The following is a 7,500-nucleotide window of genomic DNA, read 5'->3' on the forward strand; positions in this document are numbered from 1 at the left end:
TAAAGCATGGTATCTGTAGTGCATTACCCTTTTTGCAACAGAATCGACTCCATCAGTTAATTACATATTACATATTCACCAATACCTTAAAACTAAAGAACCATAAATTCCAGCATTGCTGAGAACAGATATCGAAATTGAGAGAACGTCAATAAGCGAGTCAAGTTCAATTTTAAGTCAAAGGAATGACACTTGGTACAATTCATAATCGTAGAGTGAATTCCGTGTAGAGTGGTCAAGTAGGTGGGTAGAGCAGGTAATCGATATATATAAGTGAACAAATGAAGGGTTAGTGCAGCAAGTAAAATGAGAGTGGTTTCAAAAGAACACAATGATATGTTTAATATCAAAGAAAGTAAGTGAAGACACAGGCAGTAATGCAGTAATTACGAATGAATATGATATATAGAAGAGAAAGAAATGATAACATGGTGAATGATATATGCGGGGACAACCGAACATACAATAATTGAATAAACTGAAAGGTAGTTATTTGCTTTGAAAAAAAGGATAAAGAAATAAATAAAAAAATAACCTGCGCAATGTGAGGACAACATTAATATGATAGAATGAAAAAACGAGATAATACAATATTATACCAATTAAAGAATGGTTAGGACAGGGAAATGAGGTGTGAGTTGAAGGTGTGTGTGTCGTGAGTCTGTGTGTGATTCTGTTTATTTGTGGAGCTATTAAAACATTGATTGGCAGAGAGAAATTTTGCAACAGAGTAGTGTGTGCACGTTAAGAAAAAGGCAACTTACATGTAAGGTGTAGGTGGATATAGGGAGGGTAATAGTTAATCTAAGGCTAAAGAGCTACACTTTTAATAGTAATGAGGAAGTATTGATGGTGTAGGGCGAAAGTGAGGCATCATGGCTGTGATGATAAGGGTTCGCAAAGATTTGAGCTGGATTGGCAAGTGTAGCGTCGTAAATAGCGAGAATACATCTAAGGGCTTGGGTTGGAAAAGGATTTGGTAGCGATTACTGGGCGTCAGGGAAGGCGATGAGCAACTTCGGCAGCAGCCTCACATGGCAACAGGAACGTTCATCGGCGTTGTGAAGTTGTTCCACCGCTGGCCACCAGATGTGAAAGTAAGCTGTGATGTGGGAGGCTGTCGTCCGTCTTCCGTCTCTGTCCCTGTCGCTCTGTCCGCTGTTCTGCCTGCGTCTGTCCCCGCTGTCAGGCGAGACGTCCTTTTATGCAGCGATTCCCTTCGAGGGCACATGCTTGCTTAGGGCGCAGAAGTGTCAGAAGTGAAAGTAGAGTGAACACCTGCGTCCTAGGAAGGGAGAACACAACTGAAGGGGACCTATATGCAAAATATATGTATATATATATATATATATATATATATATATATATATATATATATATTTATTTATATATATACATTTTATAAATATATATATATATATATATATATATATATATATATATATATATATATATATATATTTTATAAATATATATATATATATATATATATATATATATATATATATATATATATATATATATATTTGTGTGTGTGTGTGTGTGTCTGTGAGGGTGTGTATGAATATAAATACACACACACACACACACACACACACACACACACACACACACACACACACACACATATATATATATATATATATATATATATATATATATATATATATATAATGAAAATGAAACTAGCCACAATGAGAATTGAAAATAAGCGTGACGTTTCGAACTCTTCATGAGTTCCTCTTCAGACAAAAACCGAAATGGATACCAGGAGAGAATGTTGACAAGATTATATAGTGATAGAGAGACAGAACGAACAAGATCTGAATCAGGTCTCAGGGGGAGGGTCAAGGTCGAAGAGTCTGGGGAAGGCTTTGCTAACAAGTGACGAGGTAATATCATCTAATCCCCATTGGCCAGCGCTCAAGTTAAAATTAGGCAATTTTCTAACTAAAAGAGCTTCAATTATTTTTCTTACGTATGAATTTGATGATCTATGAATTAATTCGGCATCTTTACAATTTAAATGATGTCCTCCGTCACGTAAATGAATAACACAAGCATTAGATTCTCTGGCGTATCTGACATCACGTCCATGTTCATTAATTCTTTTTTCAAAAGTTCTGCCGTAAAATTTCTGGCAATCCTTGAAAGGAATCATGTAAATACCTGGAGAGGGATCAATAGCACTGCTAGTTATATTATGCCTAATCAAAGTATTGCGCAGCGTGTTCGGGTAAGTAAAAACGATGTCAATGCTAGCTCCTTTAAACATGCGGCGTTTTTCATCGAGAGACGGGTTGTAAGGAATAATTAAGAGATTTTTGTCACTTTCCTGTCGCATGTTTCGGGAATGATAATAAAATTTCCATTTCGCAGATGAATGTGCCTGATCCAATCCCGATCGGAAAGGTTATAATGTTCATGATAAAAATGCGGTAATGCATTATTCCTTCTTTCATAGAATGCACCTCAGGTTATGTGATTTGTGATTTGTCCTGCTCAGTCCATAAATTCCGAGTGTCCACGGGGAGTGAGTGTGAAACTTCGCTATCCGTACTCATGTGTGAGTAAGTAGGTAATGTCTAAGGATGCTAATAAGCGCCTAGTTGCTCACTCCTTTTAGTGGGTCGTTGTACGAGTGGTAGAGCGGCCGTCTTGCCTTCACGTGCATTGGCGGCGAGGGATCGAATCCCGATCGGAGAGGTTATAATGTTCATGATAAAAATGCGGTAATGCATTATTCCATCTTTCATATATATTTATATATATATATATATATATATATATATATATATATATATATATATATATATATATATATATACATAAACTGTGGACGTGTGTATGTATATATATATATATATATATATATATATATATATATATATATATATATATATATATATATACATAAACTGTGGACGTGTGTATATATACATATATATATATATATATATATATATATATATATATATATATATATATATATATATATATTTATATATATATATATATATATATATATATATCTATATTTATATATGTATATATATATATATATATATATATATATATATATATATGTATATATATATAAATATGTATATATATATGTATATATATATGTATATATATATATATGTATATATATATGTATATATATATATATATAAATGTATATAAACGTCTATTTTTCTGTGTGTGTTTGTGTATATGTGTGAGTGAGTGAGTGCGTGTGTGTGTGTTTCGCCCCATAACGTCAAACGAACCCCCGTATCACTCCGAAATGAAATAAACAACAGCGCTCCATTAATCTTTAAGTAAATTCTCTCCAACTTAGGAATCGAAGGAGACTTGGCCTCCTCTGGATATATTCGCCAACGCCGAACGCCACGAGATCAGCTAACTGGAAGCAGAATAATCGAAGTCGTTAGCCCTTGACAGAACCCATCAATAGGAACATTTATCTTTAGCTTTTCCGCCCCTTCTAGAGAAACGAGAACGTTAGACAGTTGCACGTTATAACCAGTAAAGACTTTCGTATTAATGTGCCTTCGTTATATGAATTGCATTGGATGTATTCGACGTTATACCAGTCTTCCAGTTGGTTTTAATCGTATTTACTTTAGGATACATCGTGTTGTTCAGTTCCAACAGTGTGAATACTTTTTGTAGTATTGTAATTCCAGCATTTTAATATTTCTGATTTGAGTAACCATGAATATCTAATAAGCTTTTAGGACAAATACAGTGAGAGTTTTTTTTATATTAATATATATGTAAATATATATATATATATATATATATATATATATATATATATATATATATATATATATATATATATATAATCTATATGCAATAAGTATATATATTATATATATACTTATATAGATAGATAGATACACATATATATGTATGTATATATATATATATATATATATATATATATATATATATATATATATATATATATATATATATGTGAAAATATTTATCTGTGCATACATATATGTATGCTCGCCCGCGCGCGCGCACACACACACACACACACACACACACACACACACACACACACACACACACACACACACACACACACACACACACACACACACACACACTCACAAACACACACACACTATATATATATATATATATATATATATATATATATATATATATATATAAATATAAATATAAATATATATAAATATAAATATATATATATATATATATATATATATATATATATATATATATATATATATATATATTGTGATTGTAAGAGAACCGTCACATGTGAAAGTTTTTTTATTTTAAATGCATCGATTCCCTGTGAGGACGCAAACGAGTCAGAAGTGAAAGTAGAGTGAACACCTGGGTCTGCTGAAGGAAGAAGGAAGTCAGCTGCTAGGAACTTAGGTGCGAAGTGGGAACCATCCAACCTTCAAGCATATTATATACTTACGTCACTCAGCCACGCAAATGGCTCGTACTCATATATCTAAAAAAAACAAAATAAAAAAAATAAAAAATAAAGCGAGATTTAATATCACAGTTTTTCGTCAACTCATGAGCAGGATATTACAATACACATGCCTGCTCTCTCTCTCTCTCTCATTACTAGTAAATATTCGAAAACAGAAATGGAAATCCAACCAACATATTTGAGAATGTGTGGGCATAGGTACACATGATGTTGGCTTGCTCAGAGGAGAATAACTCATGATGTAGTGTCACTAGAGATAAAGACAGTAGAAGAGAGCCTGATATCAGCAAGAAGTATATAGATCGACTTATTTTTTCTTGTAAGATCACTGTTTACTTTAGGCAAATGTCATTCTTAAAATTGCATTAAATAGACGAACAGAAAAGAATAGGGAAGTGGTTATCAAACGGGGTGCCACGACGGCGGGGCAGTGCGTAGGTGTGCCACAAGATTAAGTCGTAAAATGAGTTTTATGTGTTAATTTGTTTCTAGTCTGAAAATGCATTTTTCTATAAATGTAAATTCATGTGAGTTAGGTCGTTTAAAGCGAATAGTGCCGTAGAATAAAAAATTGGAAATATGAAAAGGCAAAAAGATGACAGAAATCAAAATTATGTAGATAATTTTTGTTTATTTTCTTCCACTTTCGGGGATTGAATATTTTTACCTATTTGGTTATTTATTATCAGCATTATTGTGTTTACTAATAGTATTATAGTTATTACTTTTATCATTACTGTTATTATTACTGTTATCATTATTAGTAACGATCCAGCCTTCCTAACGGAAGTTAGGGAAAGCAATCTCCACGCTGAAGAATGGTAGAATAGCGGTTGTCTGCGACATCTCATCTGAACTGTTAAATGCTGGTGTTATACCCTTTAGCATATGGAATGCTTGCTATCCTGGCTGCCATCTGGCAGTCTGGTACCATTGCCCCTGACCTGTTGAGGTTTATGGTTATCCCTCTCTGAAAGGGGAAACAGGATCGATGGGAATGCAGTAATCACCGAGGCAGTATACTGCTTAGTATACCATATAAGGTTATCACTCACATCCTTCTGAGACGTATCAGAGATCACCTGCTGAGGCACCAGAGGCCGGAGCAGTCTGGATTCAATCCTGGCAAGTCCACAATGGACCACATCCTGGTGCTTTGAGTCTTGTAGAGTGCCATCATGTGCTTTCAAGAAGGCATTTGATACGATGCATCGGGAATCACTTTGGGATATCGTGAAATTGAGAAGAATTCCAACAAGAATTATTAGACTAATAGCAACACTTCAACACCTGCATGGACTGGATACTGGGCAGAACTATTATCCATATTTATTCAGGAGAGTATTGCCATACAGGGGGCTACATTTTCATCAGGCGATTTTAGAAATTTAACAAAGAGCTTTCACAGTATCTGTGTGTAAGTTGTCCTTTAAATCCCTTTTGATTAGGAGCAATTTAGAAAACAATCGCTCTACATCCGTCTTTGTAACGGGCAGTGTTAAACTATAAAAAATAAATGAGGAAATGTTTTTTAAATAGATACCGGTCATTAAAGTCATGTTACCAAGCTTTTGGTAAAATGACAATGTGTCATCTGCATTATTAGTGAAATCAGTTGGTAATGTCATGGCATCCAGCCTTCTCCATTCGTCGTCTAGATTTTGAATGTCACCCACAGAAATTCGTGGGGACACTTTTGTGACATCGCACAGTGATGTCATGGCTTCTCTTGATTTTCGATCCAAAATCTTTTTAGGGAGAAAGTACATTTGCCATAACGGATCATTGATATGATTTTTTTTCTTCACACAATTTTACCATAAATAATCTACACGTTCCTTTGATATCATTCACCATTTCAAGATTTTTGTTACATTCCCCTTTCTGCACCAACTCGTGTACATGATCCCAAGTAGATTTGGCTTAGCGAGAAATGGCTCATTTCTTGAGAGTGCTCAAAAGTCAGCCCTGTCAATTATCTCTTTCATACAAATTTATATATATATTTATACCTATTTTGTTTCATAAAAATATAACTCGTGATGCACAAGAAAAATTGTTAGTGCCCTTCTGAAACAAGTTCAAATGGGTCAGAATTGGTAAAATTTACTTTAAAAAGTTTAGGTATAAAAATACAGAAGGGTCGTTGAGATCTTTTAGAATAAACCTTACAGTTCTTAGCTTCTCATTTACTTCAATATTGGTAAAGTATTGTTGGAGGGCATGCTCTGTACCGCGTTTTTGAAAGACAAGCAATGGATGAAGAATTATATGCGGTTTCACATTCAGCAAAATGGCACTGTGTACAAAATGAGTATAAATGATTCTGCTTCTGATGCACAAAGATGGAGAGAATGACAAATACACTTGAATATCGTTATTCCTAGATATGTTATTTTAATCTACTGCATAATGACATGCTTTCCTTAGATATTCGTTGCTCCATCTGCAGCAAAACCAATTAAATTATTTTCAGAGATATTGTTGCTTCGTAGGCTATTACACATGAAATTAAACAGTGACTGGCCAGTAGAACCAGCCATTTCAACATCTCCAAAAATATTTATTGTCTTACATTCAACGTTTTATGGTTGTCAGGTCTCCAGAGAAAGTTTTCTGACATTTCGACCCACCTTCGCCAACCAAGACCTAAACTCCTTCAACAGCCACTCATCTCTTTATTTGTGTTTTGGGGCCATTATAAACTGAAAAATAACAATAATTCAATATACAATAGACCTGGCTAAGTTACTCGTTTCCTTTGTAATGCACACCATTTTCTATCGTCTTTCAATGCATAACTATTTTCTTTTTGCTTGATATACAAAAGTTTACAGTCACAAATTACACTCCTATATGATCAATAACACTTACCGGCGCTTGAGAAGGTGATAATGGTATTTCTTTTGCTTTAAAACTCTTTGGAATTCGTAGTACGTATTGTCGCTATGAATGCAGTCAAGGAAATGACGGTGTTTCATAGTAGTCCTTGTACCTGTCAAACT

This window comes from Penaeus vannamei, chromosome 10 (assembly GCF_042767895.1).
Source record: "Penaeus vannamei isolate JL-2024 chromosome 10, ASM4276789v1, whole genome shotgun sequence".
NCBI lineage: Eukaryota > Metazoa > Arthropoda > Malacostraca > Decapoda > Penaeidae > Penaeus > Penaeus vannamei.